Below are 19,059 nucleotides of genomic sequence, written 5' to 3'. Positions count from 1 at the left end.
CAATGTTTGAGTGGTTTCAGTGTGTATTTCCTTTAGGGACACAAAAGAAGAAAAGTCATGTAGATTTGTGCATTCTGAAGGGGATTTATATCTTTATAAAAGAATAGGTAGGGAGGTATTGATAAATAGGGCGTTGTTTATGGTCTCTAATTTGTTTCTGTTTAAACCAACTGCCCTCACTATTTTTTACAATTGATAGATACAGGCGTCCTCAAACTACAGCCCGCCGGCCACATGCGGGTGTTTTTGCCCGTTTTTTTTTTTACTTCAAAATAAGATATGTGCAGTGTGCATAGGAATTTGTTCATAGTTTTTTTAAAACTATAGTCCGGCCCTCCAACGGTCTGAGGGACCGTGAACTGGCCCCCTGTTTAAAAAGTTTGAGGACCCCTGTCAGATAGAAGGTAGTAGCTTCACCTATTGTCAGATAGCCAGTACATTGAAATAATACCTTGAATGAATCTCAACTAGCTGCAGAAATAAAAGAGAATCATAATGAAGAAAAACCAACACAAATGAATAATAAAAAATACTATTATTGCAGAATATGCTGTAATATTTACATGTGACAAGGAAACCAAATCCTGCAGATTGAAAAGCATCACTATAAAATGAATTCGTTTTGTACCACATCAAATGATCAAATGATGTGACTTCATCTTATGCTTAAAAAAAAAAAAGGAGTATTATGGCTATTTCTTGTCTGAAAAAAAAAAAAGAGTATGTTTTGGATGGTATATCTCTAAGGACCATGATTCTGTGTATATAATTTACCACCACGATAGTGCATAAAAGCATTTTATAAATGAGTTATGTGATAATGTGGTAGAAGGTGATAGCAAAGGTATTTATGTTTGTAAAATTTTTAAAATATAACTTTAACTATAAAAGCAACATATATTCATTTTGGAAATTTTTTAAAATGTAGAAAGTAAAACAATATAAAATACAATAGTGAGATACATTGCTTTTATGGTAAATAGCAGGATATCTGATAAGCTTGGAGAATGAACTGTTTGTTTAATTTTCTTCCTTTTTACTTCTAGAGACCTTGTATTATTTGTTTGGATTTTCTGTTTGCCAGTAACTGACAGTGGAAAAAGGCACTTTAGTTTTTTAAAAGTTAGCAGTCAGTGTTCATTAATGTATCAAAACAAAACAAAACAAAACAAAAGCAAAACAAAACCCCCCTAAAACAGCAACATGCTGGAAACTACACATTTAGATGTTAGGCTTATGGTGACATCTTGTGGTAGTACCAAGGAAAAAATTTATCCAATGGATAATGGCAGTTTTATGGTGATTAAAATATCAATACCTTCCTGAATTTGAATATAAGTGAATTGGAATTCCATGATATTTTAAAAATTAATTTAGGTCTCTTATTTAGAATAGCTAACTGAAATAATAATAGTGTTTATTATGTACCCAAACAAAACAAAACAAACCTAAAACAGCAATATGCTAGAAGCTGCACATTTAGATAGAGTTGGAATTCCATAATATTTTACAAATTAATTTAGCTCTCTTTTATTTAGAGAATCGAAAACATTCAGATTTCCAAAGCATTTTGTTGGGTTATTTGTTCTTCATTTAGGCGATGAAGGTGCAAGATGGAACATTTTTAATTTTTTTATACTACTCTTCCATCTCTACTTTGAAAATTTAAATATCTATATTGCCATCATAATTATTTGTGAAAACTATTTTAATAATATTATAGGTCAGTTCATTTTAGGTAATAATATAGATGTTCTTTGTTTTTGTAACTTATTGAAAATTATGTGTTATTCTTTAGTCATTTCTTATATAATTATGGAAAGAACTACATACATATTTCACAGATTTCAACCCCTTCTAAAATCTCATTAGCCTTGCTTATCTAATGTATTCCCTCTTATTTCTCTACAGTGTTTGAAGGGGAATTTTTTGGAAAGATTTAGAAGAGAACAGGCAGTAAAATGATACTTCCTTTAAAACTGCCAGTAGCAAAATTTTAGAAAAACGCTTATCCTGTTTTATAGAGGCTATTAAACCTTACATATCAGACTTTGTGTTAGCATAGAATACATCATTTCATTTTCATAAAGCTTAATAAAGATCCTTGTGTATACTCGAGATTACTAGCAATAGGAGTGATATAGCAGATGTATTACAGATTGGGATTTGTCATCTCTTTGTTGAAGGCTTCTACCACATCCCTACTTGCTAGAAGCTTTAACCAGCCATTGCATTTTGTCTCATAGCATTTTGTTCATATTACTATAAACAACTTACCACATTGCCTTATGATAAATTGAATATATTTCCACCTCTTTAATAGTCAGTGAGCAGCTCGAGGTGAGGGGTTATATCCAATTAACTTTTATACCTCCAGAATGTGGACCTCTAATAGTAATAATAGGCCTTTAATAGTAATAGATTTTTATTGATTTACTCAATTATTTTTAATTATATTAAAAATTAAATATAAAAACCAAAATATAATTAATATCATATTTTAATTATTTTTGATAATTATACCTATTATGTATTAGACACTGTGCTAGGCAATAAGAATACAATAGCGAACTATAGAGGACAATATTTACCCTTATGGTCAAGTGAACAAAATTAAGTGGGGTAAAAGAGGCATGAAACAAGCAATTAATTAATTATTTAGTTAAATGGTGGTAAGGGTTACAAAGGAAATATGTATAAGAGTTTTATCACATTTTAGTTTGAGTTAAAAAAACCCAACTACATATTTTCCCATTACAGTAATTCTAATATATTTTTATTTTAAAGTAACATCTATATGAAAGCATCATGGCTATTTTGGTCTTAATTTTAATCATAATGTATGTTTTTTACTAACTGATCATAAGGAAGTAAAAGATTTTTCATAAATTATAATGAGTGTGAAAGCCCATATAGTTATGTGAATTTGGAGCAGTTTGGGTCTAAATCTTTAAAACAGAGGTTATCAAAATGTGGTTCTTGGACCAGCAGCATCAGTCAACTATAAACTTGGTTAGCATTACATATTTTAGGGTCTCATCTCATACCTACTGAATCAGAAATTCTGGAAGTAGGGCTCAACAAATAGTGTTTTAATAACATTTCCAGGCAATTCTGAGGCATGCTAAAGTTTGAGAACATATGTTCTATATTGTTAGATATTTGGTCATTCAAGGAAATTAATATAATGTATGAATATTATTAATAAACTTGGAAGAATATGACAGTGGCATTTCATCATAGGTTTTATAAAGATTTGATTTAATCTTTAACAAGTATAGTGAGCTATTATCATTTTATATATCTTGAATGCTTTGAGAATCCATAAATTAACAAATATCATTATGGCATTTAATTTTCTTTTCAAAATGCAATAGTATATCTGAAATATTTAAGTGATTTTTTCCCTTTGGATACTTAATCGTAGTTTCTACTTACGTTACTATGAATAGACAACAGAATCTCAAGCTACATTGAGATGCTGCTATTGGGTGTTGGGTCATATGAGAAAGACATACTCACTAGATAATTCTTGCTGCCACTCACAGCCTCAAAGCATGTGCTCCAGTGAAACAAACAAGTTACGTGTTAGGTACCTTCCAATAAGTCTTGACTGGACTGGTCAAAACAGTGTACATTAAACTCTTAGTTGCTAAAGTCTATTATTTTCCTGCTTTTTTATTTGTTTGTAATACTCATTTAAGTAAAAAGAAGACAAGTGTTCCAGTTATTGCAATTGAATAATGATAATTATTAAAGTATCTAGAAAGTATTTACCTATTTGCACAGACTTATACAGATGGATATTATTAAGAACAAATCCTTATCCTTAAGAAACTTCAGGTCAATTGGGAAGGTAATATACACACATGAAAAAAAGTACAAGATACATATAGTCAAGGACTACACTCTGGGTGCTAGACCAAAGTGCTGTAGGAGTTCAGAGAAGCATAGGATCACTATAGATTGGTGTTGCTAGGGAAGCTGTTATATAAAATGTAAACTTGAGCTGAGTCTTGTCACTGATAGGATTTGGGAAGAAGAGGATAGAGAAGGACATTTTCCTCATCCATCCACATATTCATTCATTCACAAGATATTTATTGAACACTGTGCCAAGCACTATGCTACACATTGGGGAGATAAGCATTAAATAAAATTGCATCAATAGTTTATATTTACAACTGTAATAAGTGCTACAAAGGAGAAGTAGAGGGTGCTATGAGTGAAAGGCTTAACTTTAGCAGTGGAATTTGGGAAAGCTTTCTTAAGGAAGTGACATTTGAGGTGTTGAAAATTATACAAATTTGGGAGGAGGGGATGGGTGTATACTTACATAATGAGTGCGATGCACACCACCTGGAGGATGGACATGCTTGAAGCTCTGACACGGTAGAGGGGGGGAGGGATGGCAAGGGCAATATATGTAATCTTAACAATATTTGTACCCCCATAATATAATGAAATAAAAAGGAAAAGAAAAAAGAAAATTATACAAACTCATAGATATCGAAAGGAGAGTGAGGAAATGCATCTCCCTGGAACAGAGGTTCAATATGTTCTTGATATTTATGCTTTTAAAATGTCCTCTTGGCTGAGTGCGGTGGCTCATGCCTGTAGTCTCAGCTATTCGGGAGGTTGGGACAGGAGTATTGCTTGACCCCAGGAATTTGAGGCTGCAGTGAGTTATGATGATGCCATGGCCCTCATGCCTCAGCAACAGAATGAGACTCTGTGCCCCCTCCCCAAAAGTAAAAAAATAAAAACAGCAAATGTTTTGGCCAGGGGTGGTGGCTCATGCCTATAATCCTAGTACTTTGGGAGGCCTAGGAGGGAAGATTGCTTGAGATCAGTAGTTGAGACCAGCCTGGGCAATAGTGAGACCCTGTCTCTATAAAAAAATAAAAAATTAGCTGGGGGGAGATGGAGCAAGATGGTGGATAAGAACAACCACCAGCCAGAATGTCTCTGCAAGAAAGATAGATTTTAGATGAAAGTGAAAAAGAACAGGATCAGATAAAGGTTAGAAAGAAGGGTGCCTGAAACTACAGGAGACTCCATGGGAAGAAGTTGCAGAGCAGAACTGGAAGGAGAAAGGCATCAGCAGAGTCTAAACCTAAGAGGCTTGGAGACCAATGATATGGGTAGGTAGAGTGGTCAAAGTTCCCCTGCCTTGCATCTTGGACTGCTGGTGGGCTCCTGAGCTGCTGGAGAGACCTGCTAATACCAGCCCAGAGATGGTTGCCACCAGTTAGCAGTGAGCCTCTTGTGGACAAGGCCCCAGGCTCCCAGCTCCCTTGGACACCTCCCAGCCCAAAGACCTGAGCCAATCAGCAGGCACCATGTTGCTTCATTCTCCTCTTCCCTTCCTTTACCCACAGCTGGTGAGAGAGACAATTTGGCCACCACCCAGAGGCATCTGCAGGAAACGGGGACATTTCCTTTTGGGGCCCTGCAGTGGACTAAGGGGTACTTGGACAGTGAGATTCCTACCCTCTGGCCCTCCCAGGTGCTGCTTGCCTGGTGACTCCAGCAGAGTGGGGCAAATCGCAAGGTGGAGAGGCATTGCTCCAGTTTGGGCACTCCATGGGTGACTTGAGATCAGCGCCCTTCTCTCTGGTAGGGTCAGGGGTTGATCTCTGGGGCCAAGAGAACAGGCCTGTAGGACAGATTGTGTATACCCAGGTCTTTATCGCATTGCCCAGGGGCATAGAAGGGATATTTGTGAACTAGTCTACTGAAGTATGTATGCCTTCAGGGCAGACCAGAGTGGGTCCTGGTTGCAGTGCACTTGATGGGCAACCCTCCTCCCATGGGAGGGCTATGCTTTCAGCTCAGGCTGTGATCCTGGGTAGGGAACCTTCAGGCTTGCATTACAGTCAAGGCAGATCTGCTGCCTTGAGGTCCTGCCTGCTAGCAGAGGCCTGGGAGAAACTGTGGAACAGGGGAGGGTGGAAAGGAGTGAGGCCTGCTCCACACTGCAGGTCTCAAACAGCCCCACCCCCATACAGACTTTTCAGCCAAGTGGGGCCATTTCAGCCCCTCCCAGGTAGCTTTGCCCAGAAGCAGAGAACAGACCTTAGACACCTGCTAACAGCATTTGTAGAGCTTGAGGGCAGGCTCACCCAGCCCAGCTCCACCCAGACTCATTCCCCAACCTGCCCCCACTGAGGTGGAGAATAAGGACACACCTGGAAGTCCCAGGGCCTCATCGATCACCTGAGGCACTAGAGTGCCTTTCCAGAGGAACAAGACCTAGTTATAGGACCAACAGCACCACAGCCTGCTCCTCTCAGCAAGTGCCAGCTACTGACAAGGAGATCATTCTGCACACCCTTTTACTGCATTTACTGACTCATTTTAAAAGATGTGGTTGAATATCACCCACAAAAAGAACCTACTGGCTCAGAGACTAAACAGGGTGTGTCATTATCTAAACGAAAATCTAAAGGTAAGAAGCAACAGCTGATTCAGATGGGTAGGAATCTGTGAAAGAACTTTGGAAGTACAAAGAGTCAAATGGAAAGCACACCCCCAAAGGGGAACACTACCTCTCTAGCAATGGACATCAACCAAATTCAGAACACAAAATGACAGAAGAATTTCTAACATGGATTGTAAGAAAACTCAATAATATGCAAGAAAAAATGGATAACCAACACAAAGAAACCACATACACACACACACACACAAAAATCCAGGACTTGGAAGAAAAATTCACTAAAGAAATTGAAATATTAAATAAAAATCAAACCAAACTCCTGGAAATGAAGAATTTATTCAAGGGATTACAAAACACAGTGGAAAGCCTCAAGAACAGGGTAGATCAAATAGAAGAAAGAATCTCAGGGATTGAAAGTAACATCTTTCAATTAAGTCAGTTGCAGAGATAGAGCAGAGAAATAAGAGAAAAGGTCAAAGTCTATACGAAATGTGGGATTATGTGAAGAGGCCTAATATGAAAATTATAGGTATCCTGGAGGGTGAAGAAGAAAATACACAAGGGTTGGATAAACTCTTTGAGGACACAATGGAGGAAAATGTCCCAGGCCTTGCTAAAAGTCTAAATATCTAGGTACAAGAAGCTCAAAGGACTCCTGGGAGATTCATTGCAAATAGGAAGACACCATGACACATAGTCATCAGACTGGCCCAAATAACCATGAAACAGGCCTTCCTATGACCTGTAAGGTGAAAGAATCAGGTAACCTACAAAAGAAAATGCATCAGACTAACTACAGACTTCTAAACTGAGACCTTAAAAGCCAGAAGAGACTGGGGCCCCATTCTCACTTTTCTCAAACAGAAAATGCTCAGCCTAGAATCTTGTACTCTCCAAAACTAAGTTTCTTATACAACAGAGAAATAAAGGCTTTCTCAGACAAGCAAAGACTGAAGGAATTCATCAAGACTAGACCTGCCCTCCAGGAAGTACTCAGAAGAGTATTACACATGGACAGCACAATACACACTCACCAATGTAAAATCATCCAAAAACTAAAGGTCAGAAGCCAGATACCACAATGGCTCAAGAGAGAAAACAAAGCAACAAAGTTCAACTCAACAGGATGCACAGAAATCTGCCCCACTTACCAATTTTTTTAAATAAGTGTGAATGGCTTGAACTACTCACTAAAGAGACATCGGCTGGCTGAATGGATTAATATACATGAGCCACATATTTGCTGTCTTCAGGAAACACATATAACTCAGAAGGATGCATTCAGACTCAAGGTGAAGGGATGGAAAACAATATTTCATGCAAATGGAAGCCAAAAAAAGCTGGCATAGCAGTTCTGGTTTCAGATAACTTAGTCTTCAAATCAACAAAAGTAATAAAGACAAAGATGGTCACTATATAATGGTGACGAGTACAACTCAACAAGAAGACATAATAATATTTATGCACTTAACTCAAGTGCACCCAGGTTCATGAATTAATTCCTACTTGATCTAAACAAAATGATAAATAGCAGCACTATAATAACCAGAGGCTTCAACACCCCTCAGACAGAACAGGACAAATCCTCCAAATAGAAAATAAACAAAGAAACAATGGAATTAAACAAAACTCTAGAACAAATGGGCCTGACTGACAGTTATAGAACATTCTACCTCCAAATAACTGAATATACATATTTCTCATCAGCTCATGGGACATTCTCTAAGATTGACCATATCCTAGACCATAAAGCACATCTCAGTAAATTAAAAAAAAAATAGAAATTAAATACATCTCTTACACCACTGTGGAATAAAATTAGAAATAAACTCTAATAGAAACTCTCATCTCTACACAAAGTCATGGAAACTAAACAACTTTCTGTTGAATGATTATTGTGTTAAGGATGAAATTAGGATGGAAATCAAAAGATTCTTTGAACTAAATGATAAAGGAGACACAAGTTATCAAAATCTATGGGACAAAGCTAAAGCAGTCCTGAGAGGAAAATTTATATCCATAAATGCCTACATCCAAAAGATAGAAAGATCACAAATCAACAATCTAATAAATTGTCTCAAAGAACTGGAAAAGGATGAGCAAACCAACCCCAACCCCAGCAAAAGAAAAGAAATAACAAAGATCTGAGCAGAACTAAATGAAATCGGTAAACAAACAGACAAAAAAATATATGCAAGATTAATAAAATAAAAAATTGGTTCTTTGAGACAATAAACAAAATTGACACACCTCTTGCTAGATTAATGAGAAGCAGAAAAGAGTGGACTCTAAGGAGCTCCATCAGGAATGAAAAAGGAGAAATTACAACTGATACCATGGGAATACAAAATATCACCTATGAGCACTATAAAGACCTCTATGTATACAAATTCGAACATGTGGGGGAAATGGACAAACACACAGCCTCCCTCAATCAGGAATAGATAGAATTCCTGAACAGACCAGTATCAAGTAGCGAAATTGAAGCAGCAATAAAAAACCTTCCTATAAAGGAAAGTTCTGGCTCAGATGGCTTCACACCTGAATTTTACCAGACTTAAAAGAAGACCTTGTTCCTATCCTGCAGAAATTATTCCACAACATCAAGAAGAAAGGAGTTATCCCAAACATGTTTTATGAAGCCAACTGCAACTTGATATCAAAACCAGGAAAGGACACAACAAAAAAAGAAATCTACAGACCAATATCCCTTATGAATATAGATGCAAAAATTGTCAACAAAATCCTAGCAAACTGAATTCAGGTACTTATCAAAAAATAATCCATCATGACCAAATGGGCTTCATCCCAGAGATACAGGGATGGTTCAACATATGCAAATCTATAAATGTAATTCACCACATGAATAGAAGCAAAAACAAAGACCATATAATCCTCTCAATAGATGGAGAAAAAAACATTTGACAAAATTCAGCACCCTTTTATGGTAAGAATGCTTAACAAAATATGCATAGATGAGACTTACCTAAAAACGATAATATGACAAACCCACAGCCAAAATTATACTGAATGGGGAAAAATTGAAGGCATTCCCACTTAGAACTGGAACCAGACAAGATTGCCCTCTATTACCACTTCTATTCAATATGGTCCTAGAAGTCCTACCCAGAGCAATCAAACAAGGAAATGAAGGGCATCCAAATGGGAGCAAAAGAGGTCAAACTATTGCTCTTTGCTGACAATATGATCTTATATTTAGAAAACCCCAGAGATTCTGCCACTAGACTACTGGAACTGATAAGCAAATTCAGGAAAGTCTCAGGTTACAAAATCAATGTGCAGAAATCAGTAGCATTCTTATTTGCCAACAATAAACTGAGAACCAAATCAAGGACTCAATACCCTTCACAATATCAACAAAGAAAATAATATACTTAGGAATAAATTTAACTAAGGAGGTAAAAGACCTCTACAGGGAGAATTACAAAACACTGAGGAAGGAAATAGCAGAGGACACAAACAGGTGGAAAACCATACCATGTTGATAGGTAAACAGAATCAACATTGTTAAACTGTCTATACTATCCAAAGTGATCTGCAGATTGAATGCAATCCCTATTAAACGACCATCATCATTTTTCATAGATGCAGAAAAAATAGTTTTATGCTTTTATGCTGTGGAACTAGAGAATATCCTGTATAGCAAAAGCAATCTTAAGCAAAATGAACAAATTGGGAAGCATCAATTTACCAGACTTTAAGCTATATTACAAGGCTACGGTAACTAAAACAACATTGGACTGGCAAAAGAATAGAGACATAGACCAATGAAACAGAACTGAGAACCCAGATATAAAACCAACTTCATATAGCCATCTAATCTTTGACAAAGCAGACAAAAACACACTGGGGGAAAGAATCTGTTTTCAATAAATGGATATCCACATGTAGAAGACTGAAACAGGATCCACACCTTTCACGTCTCACAAAAATCAACTCATGGTGGATAACAGACTCAAACCTAAGGCATGAAGCTATAAGAATCTAGAAGAAGATGTTGGAAAAACTCTTATAGACATTGGCCTAGGCAAAGAATTTATGAAGAAGACTCCAAAGACAATCACAGCAACAAAATAAATAAATAAGTGGGACCTGATCAAAGTAAAAAGCTTCTGCATAGCCAATGAAACTATCATGAGAGCAAACAGACAACCTACAGAATGGGAGAAAATATTCACATGCTACACATCTGATAAAGGGCTGATAACTAGAATCTATATAAAACTCAGGAAAATCAGCAAGAAAAAAATCAACCAACCCTATCAAAAATTGGGCAAAGGACATAAACAGAAACTTTTCAAAAGAAGATAGAGTAATGGACAACAAACATGAAAAATGCTCAATGTCTCTAATCATCAGGGAAATGCAAATGAAAACCACAGTAAAGTATCACTTAACTTCAGTGAGAATGGCTTTTATCAAAAAGTCCTTAAACAATAAATGTTGGCATGGATGCGGACAGGTAGGAACACTCATCCACTGCTGGTAGGACTGCAAACTAGTACAACCTCTAGTTAGAAAGCAATGAGATATTTCAAATACAAATGGAACTACCATTTGATCCAGCAATCCCATCACTGGGCATCTATCCAAAAGAACAAAAGACATTCTATAAAAAAGATTTCTGAACTAGAATGTTTATAGCAGTACAATTAACAATTGCAAAGATGTGGAAACAACCCAAGTGCCCATCAATATGTGAGTGGATTAATAAAATGTGGTATATGTATACCATGGAATTCTACTCAGCTACAAAAAACAATGGTGATCTACAAACTCTTGTATTATCCTGGATAGAGCTGGAGCCTATTCTACTAAGTGAAGTATCCCAAGAATGGAAAAACCATCATCACATGTACTCACCATTAAATTAGTATTAACTGATCAACACTTATGTGCCCATACAGTAGTAACGTTCACTGGGTGTCAGGCAGGTGGGAGGGAGGTGGAGTGGATGGGTATATTCACACCTAATGAGTCTAGTGTGCACTGTCTGGGGGATACACACACTTGAAGCTCTGAATGGTTGGGGCAAAGCCAATATATGTAAGCTAAACATTTTTACCACCGTAATATGCTGAAATAAAAAACAAATTAGCTGAGTATGGTGGCACACAACTGTAGTGTCAGCTACTCAGGAGGCTGAGGCAAGAGGATCACCCAGGAGTTTGAGTTTGCAGTGAACTATGATGATGCTACTGCACTCTAGCCCAGCAACGGAAGGGGACCCTGTCTCAAAAAAAAAAAAAAATAAAATAAAAAATTAAAAGAATTAAAAATTGTCCTCTAGAATTTGTACAGAACATTACATTAGACCTAAGTCTTTTTAAAGACTTTATGTCTAGGGTAAATTTGAGAAACAAGAGGTATAAACAAAATGTGGCTCAAATAATTATTATAATTTCCTTTGTTAAACTGCCATATGCTGAATGTGATTAGTTGTATTTTCATGTCAGGCAGCATCAAGTGTTTGTTAAGTTAAATTTGACACTTTGTACTGGATGCCATTCTCTCTCTCTCTCTCTCTCTCTCTTTTTTTTTTTTTTTTTTTTGAGATGGGATCTCAGTGTATTGTCTAGGCTGGACTAGAACTCCTAGGCTCAAGCAATCCTCCTGCTTCAGCTTCCCAAGTAGCTGAGACTATAGGCCCCAGCCACCACACCTGGCTTGGATGCCATTCTTGACTCTGGACTTTGTATATTTACTGCAAGATTTATGTCACCAGATGGCACCATTTAACTAAATTTATGTGCTTTGGATGCTTATAGGGCTAGTTGTTTCCAAATGAAGGATGCTATTATTTGAACTGTATATGCTATAGCTGAAATAGTAAAAAAAAAAAAATAATTTCTTTTGATGGCCTTTGAGATTTCTCTATATGGTAAGGTAGTGAAATGCCAAATCTTTTTTGGGAGCATGAAAGGATCTGGTGATTTCTGCTAAGTACATAACAAGTGAAATTTTGATGATGATCACTGTAACTAATGTGTGATAGCTAACAAAAAAGCAAAACACAATAGATTTTCACATGTAGGTTTTCCTATAGCAAGTATACTGATATTTCCAAAATTATAGCCTTGAATTTCACTTTTTGTTGCTGAAATATTTTCAGGGAGTTGATGTACATACAAAAATATAAAAAAATAAAAAATATAAAAAAAGATTTTAAAAGATTATTTTAGGAATAAGCCCCTTCAAGATTCTTGAAATAGCATAGTAATAATATCTAAAAAAATTGCCATTAGAGTATATGTTCTATTGAACTGTAGAACTAATAAAATTAATAGAATGTGGCGGGTCTCTGGTTCATACCTGTAATCCTAGCACTTTGGGAGGCCAAGGCGGGAGCCTTACTTGGGGCCAGGAGTTTGAGACTAGACTGAACAACATATGGAGACCCCATCTCTACAAAGAAATAGAAAAATTAGCCAGGCATGGTGGTGTGCACCTGTAGTCTCAGCTGCTCTGGAGGCTGAGCCAGGAGGATTGCTTGAGCACATGACTTTGAGTTTGTAGTTAAGTATGAAGATGCCACTGTTCTCTATTCCAGGCAACAGACCAAGACTCTGTCTCAAAAAAAAAAAAAAAAAAAAAAAAAAAAAAAAAAAAAAAAAAAAAGAACATGATATATATATGTTCTTTGTTAGTATAAACATCCATCTCAGGGAAATGAGTATTACTTTGTTAAAAACTTCCTTAATACTTTCCAACCTTTAAGCAGAATTAATCACATTCTCCCTTATGTTCTCATAGTATTTGTTCATATTTCTGTTATAGCACTTATTATTTTGTACTATTGTTAGTTGATTACATTTTGGTCTCTCTTAGAAGACTGTGAGCTTCTTGAATGCAGGGACTTGTTCTAAATCAGCCAGTGTCTGGCATAGAATAGTCCTTCATTAAATTTCTTTCATTTGACAAAATATATGTGAATTCTTATTATCTAAGAGACAGTACATTAAGCTCTGGGATTTGAGTGACAAGAAAGATGTGGACTCTGTTTTCATGGGGCTCATGGTCTATTACATTAAACAAATAAGACATTAAACAAATAAATATAATTGTAACGGGTGCCTTGAAATAGTTATTTGGATTAAAAAGATAAAATCATAAGGAGTTTCTTGAGCTGGTGAAATTTATATTATTGTACTGTGTTTAAAAAAACGTTTAGATACTATTTATTAATTATAACCTTCTAGGAGCTTTCTATTATTCTTGGTTGAAATCTAGGCTTTTCACTTATAAGGTTCCCTATTACCCCTGCCTATCTCTCTTATCTCTTAATGCTTCCCTACTCACTATACTCCAGCCATACAGACTTTTTCTCTGTCCTAGGACATTCCCACTTGCTTTTCTTTTGTCTGGATTATCTTTATATCTAGATCTTTACATTAATGTCTTATCTCATCATTCAACTTCAGTGCCTCTAAAGTACATTTCCACCTCACTCCCTGTCTCCACCCTACCCCAAGTCACATTTATCATATTATCTTGTTTTTCTGTCACTGTATGTATCATTATAAGAAATTTTGTTGATGTGTTTATTACATGACTTTCACCACTAGAATGTGAATTTCATAAGAGCAATCATCTTGGCAGTTTTATTTATTGCTATATCTTTTATATTAGCCAAGTGCCTAGCATTTGATAGCCACTAAATAAATTTTTGTTAAATGACAGGATAAAGAACTGAATGTTGCTATGTGCCTGATACTATGTGAGATTATTGTTTGATTTAGAAAATTACTCATTTGAAAGAAGCAGAAAACTTTAGTATTTTATTTCTACTATGTGAGAAATCTGAAGGTAGGCAGTTGCTGCCATTAAGTCAGCCTCTCAGGAAAGTTCCTGCCACTGTTTCTGCAATTATTGTAGTGTTTCTGTCATGTTTGTTATTTCATGACTGTAATATAGCTTCTGTAGGCCTAGACACTGTCTGCATTCAAGGCAGGCAGGAAAGGAAAAGAACAGCTCTAATCATTTTTCTTTCCTCATCAAAAAAGCAAAAGCTTCCCTGTGTCACACCTTTTACTCAACACAGATTTCTTTTAATGTCACATTGGCCAGAACTGGGTTACAGGGTCACCATTAACTTAAGGGAGGCTGAGAAATGGAGGAAAATGCTTTGGTCATGCTTTGTTTAAACCAATCATAAGCCACTGATATGAGCACATGGCTGCTCTTCACAAGGCTGCGATTCTATTAGTGTGGAACAAGGGGAAATGGGATTTATATAGAAAATTAATGGTATGTGATATATATATATATATTTTTTGTAGTCCTCATTGGCAAGATGCATATCATTAATGCTATTTTAAAAACATAAAAACTGAAGTTCAGAGAAGTTAAATAATTTGATCAAGAATATACAATTTTCAGCTCCATGACTAAAGTTGGATGTTGAGAACCTGGATAAGATATCAGAGAACCACAGAAGGTGAGGTGGAACTCTGGTCCCATGAGAAGTTACAGAGACTTGACTGAATTTCTTTTCAGTAGAAGTAAAGTCCTGAGGGATAATTTTCTTCCATTATAACAGAGGGGACCGAGAGTCGGTAGAACTGGGTTCAGTCCCATCTCTCTAATCATATGGTATATGATTTTGGGCAATTCATTTGATCATTATGGACCTCAATATGTTAATCTATAAAATTAAAGGTTTTTTCTCCTTATTTCCATGATCCTTTATGACTCTTCCTTATGATGGACCTACATTGAGTTCCAGTTCTCTCTACTTTTTTCTGACTACAGTTTTGTTGTTACACCTTGTCACATGCTTGCTTAATAGGTAGACTTACCCTTAGTGATCTTTTTACTTATTTAACGAAAGGGTAAAGCATGATGGTTTGTGTACAGCATTTTCTTGTTCATTAATAATCATTTTTAAATTGCTTTGCATGAAATAAGGCAATTTGTTTTTAAAACACTTATATTTTGGAAAAAAGAAGAAAAAAGGGGGCAAAGTTTCACTGAGATACAATTTGTTTCCTTAGAAAAGCAGAGTCAGAAGCTGCAGAGAGGAGGAGGAAGGAGGAACCTGAAAGTGGGGTAGGGATGAGAAATTTAGGCTATTTTCTGCTCTAGTAAAGTAGTAAATTAAGTATTAAGGTAAAAACATTCTGTTTGGAAAGATGCTTTTCAACATCCGTGTAATAATTTAAACTATTAAACTGAGAGAGATTTTCTAAATTTTTTGTTCTTTCTCTTATTACATGGTCAGCCAAATCTGAAGGACTCATTATCATATAGTTTTCCCTTGGTAGATAGAGGCCATGTTTTCAGCCTGTGATAAGAAAATCAAGCATTTATGCTTCTGTGTTGAAGGAGAATATGATGTAGGAGAAGTAAAAGAAAAACTCACTCTTTTTCATGCCCAGGATGATGAATTTATGGAATAGAAACTGAGCAATGGAGAGAGAACAATGTAATCAGGTGAGTTTCTGAGAATTGAGGTCATCCCTGTTAATGGAGTTGATCTTCTACCTGCTAGCTTCCTATTTAGGATTTTGGGGGAAGGCTACGTGCCTTTGCTGCTTGGTAACATTTATCCACACTAGCATACATCTGGTGGTACAGTGTGGTGTGACCAGGCAAAGGATTTCTGATTTTTAGTTTCCCTGAGTCATTTTTTATTACATTGTGACATAGTCAGAGCTGAGAGTCTGGCAGCAGAACTTCTAGCATGAAGTCACTTAATGAGGGTGAGATAGCTTTGTGGCAGGGTCTGACTGTTTACTGAGACAGAATGGGAATTATAACATGACTTCAGGGAGGAGTGTAGGAGTATAGTGCCAGTGGAACCCAAGGTGAGAGTGGTCAGCCAGGTAGGATATCTGGAAGCATTGCTTGAGCCAAAAGAATAGACCCAGATCACAACAAACAGACTTCCATTTCCTATCGGAGGCCAGTAGTATGGCCATTAACCAGATAGGTGGACAGAGACTTTGCTCAAGGATCAGAGAAGCCAAAGGACAGCATGTAGATCTAGTGAACCCAATTTATTTCTACCTTCAAACTTCCATCTTGAATTGTCTACTCCCATACACCTGGGCACTATTTTAGAGAGAAAGAAGCAGGCTCAGAGGGAAGCTATATGAATGAGCAGTTTTAGCTGAGAGGGATTATTTAAATTATTGGATCAAACTAAACCTTAAACCAGATGAGATGATTACTTTTCCCAATTAATCAGGGCTTGAGGGCTTGTGAAATGGCTGAAGAAACCATAGACACAATAAAGAACGGTACAGTTTTTTGCAGATCCATGGTACACTGCAAGTTATATTTGTAACCCCACTATGCTGAAGCATGCAGATGTCAATGTTCATTCCTACCTCTTTATACTCTTTTCCAGTTTGGTATTGAGTGTTGATGAAAAAGATTAACCACAAGAAGGAGCAATGGAAAAAGAAGTAACCCACAAGTGTCTCATAGAAAAGGCTTTCCCTTTATCTTTTTAGTTCTGGCTCCTAGCAAAAGATAGAAGAGCTAGAGAATGAGGAGCATTGATCTACCTTAGTTTGTTTACATGAGCTAGGCCTAAGGAGGCCTACGTTTTTAAAGAGATATGTCTCCTCTACCTCAGAAATAGTTCTCTGCTCAGAAGCCACGGAACTTCTTAGACTGTGTTAGGAATTCCAAACATTTCACTAATAACCTACAGATTTACCAGACAGAATAAATTTCCCTGATTTCTGGTTTCTCAGTCCCTAGGTTCTAGCTTATATTCAGTTTCCAATAGGCTGTCAAAATAATTAGTCTTCACAAAATCATAAGATTAGAATTCTCTTTGCAGGATTGTATATTTGCAAATCAAGTTATTGAATGTATCTAGAGTCAAAAACCCCCGAGGGTATGCAAGTCCTTTCAAAGGGCTTAATCATGAATCCCTAAAAGTTTAAAGCATTTTTAAACTCATAGAAGCAAATTATACTGAATATTAAATATTGCTTTCAGCAAAGCTTTGAGTTTTGAAAAAAAGTCATTTGAAAGTAAACAATTACTTCAGAAATAAGCCTTGTGCTCCAGAAATAGTTGTTGCAGATTTTTTTTTGAATAAGGTTGTAAGAATTCTTCTATTAATCAAAGTAGGACAATAATTATAACTATAAAGGTGAGTTTTAGATTTCATTAATTGAGCTGTAGTAATTCTCCCTTGTCTGCAGTTCTACTTTCTGCAGTTTCAGCTACCAGTGGTCAACTGTGGTTCAAAAAGATTAAATGGAAAATTTCAGAAATAAACAATTCATAAATTTTAAACTGTATGCTCTTCTGAGTAGCATGATGAAATTTCACACTCAGGACATGAATCATCCCTTTGTCCAGCATATCCACACTGTATATGCTACCACCTCTTAGTCACTTAATTAGCCATCTTAGTTATCCGATCAACTGAACAGTGTTGTGTTCAAGTAACCCTTATTTTACTTAACAATAGCACCAAAATGCCAGAGTAGTGATGCTAGAAATTTGGATATGCCAAAGAGAAACTGTAAAGTGATTCCTTTAAATGAAAAGGTCAAAGTTCTTGACTTACTAAGAAAAGGAAAAAAATCATATGCTGATGTTGCTAAGATCTATCATAAGAATGAATTTTCTATATGAAGTTGTGAAGTAGGAAAAAGAAATTTGTGCTAGTTTCACTCCCGCATCTCAAATTGAAAAGCTATAACCATGCTCTTAACTAAGCGTGATTAGTGCTTAGTTAAGATGGAAAAGGCCTTAAGTGTGGGTGGAAGACGAACAGAAACATGTTCTGATTGTTAGCAATCAGGTTCAATATGATCCTCAGTTTAAGGCATCCGGATATTGCGGTTTTCAGAACATATTCCCCAGAAATAAGGGGGACTACTTTAATTAAGACCATTAATGAACGTTGTTTATTTTGGGATCAGGGCTCCACTGAGTACTTTTTTGGAATACATGTTCACTTTCTTCATGACATTTTCCTCATACAAATTTAATTTTTAAATTATATCTTTTTCTAGAACTATAGCCCCTGGAAATATGGAAAACTTTAGTATATTTAACAGGGTCACCTGTAGGTATTAAAAAAATTTAGTGCAGGATACTTCCATTTCCTGACTTTGAGTATTTATAATTGTAACATGGAAGAGGTCAGCTTATACAAAGACATTCTTTGTAAATGTAAGTGATTATAGACAGGAATAGTGACACTTTTATATTGAATGAAGGATATAGAAAAATGGATACTAATATTCTACATGATAATTTTATACTCTCAAATTTGAATTATTGTCATTATTTTGTCTTTGTGAACCATCTAGTTCCTTGGATCAGTTCCTTGATCTACTTTCTAGTGATAATTTCTTCCCCCCACTGCATCTCAGCCACCCCTGATGTTTTGCTCTATATATTATCATTATTAATAGCCAAATCTGTTTTAAACATTCCACTCTCTGACCACCTCTCTTCACCTCCTATTGACCCAGTTTATTTTTGTACTTCCCACATCAATCATTCTTTGATCCCACAAGAACTGCTAAATCATTGGTTATACACATTTTTAAGATCTGTTAGCTACCCTAAGTCTTCATGTCCTTTCTTACAAAACTTAGAATACATGAATCACATCATGT

At 36.1% G+C, this 19,059-nt stretch overlaps 1 protein-coding gene across 6 annotated transcripts in view; it reads left to right on the top strand.

Annotated features, from left to right (window-relative positions):
- DLG2 (discs large MAGUK scaffold protein 2) overlaps positions 1-19,059 on the top strand; it is a 1,870,454-nt gene that overhangs the window by 20,643 nt on the left and 1,830,752 nt on the right. The gene's annotated exons all lie outside the window — the stretch shown is intronic.

The sequence above is a fragment of the Microcebus murinus genome, chromosome 4 (assembly GCF_040939455.1).
Source record: "Microcebus murinus isolate Inina chromosome 4, M.murinus_Inina_mat1.0, whole genome shotgun sequence".
NCBI classification, from domain to species: Eukaryota; Metazoa; Chordata; class Mammalia; order Primates; family Cheirogaleidae; genus Microcebus; species Microcebus murinus.
This window is presented reverse-complemented; position numbering and strand designations above follow the sequence as displayed.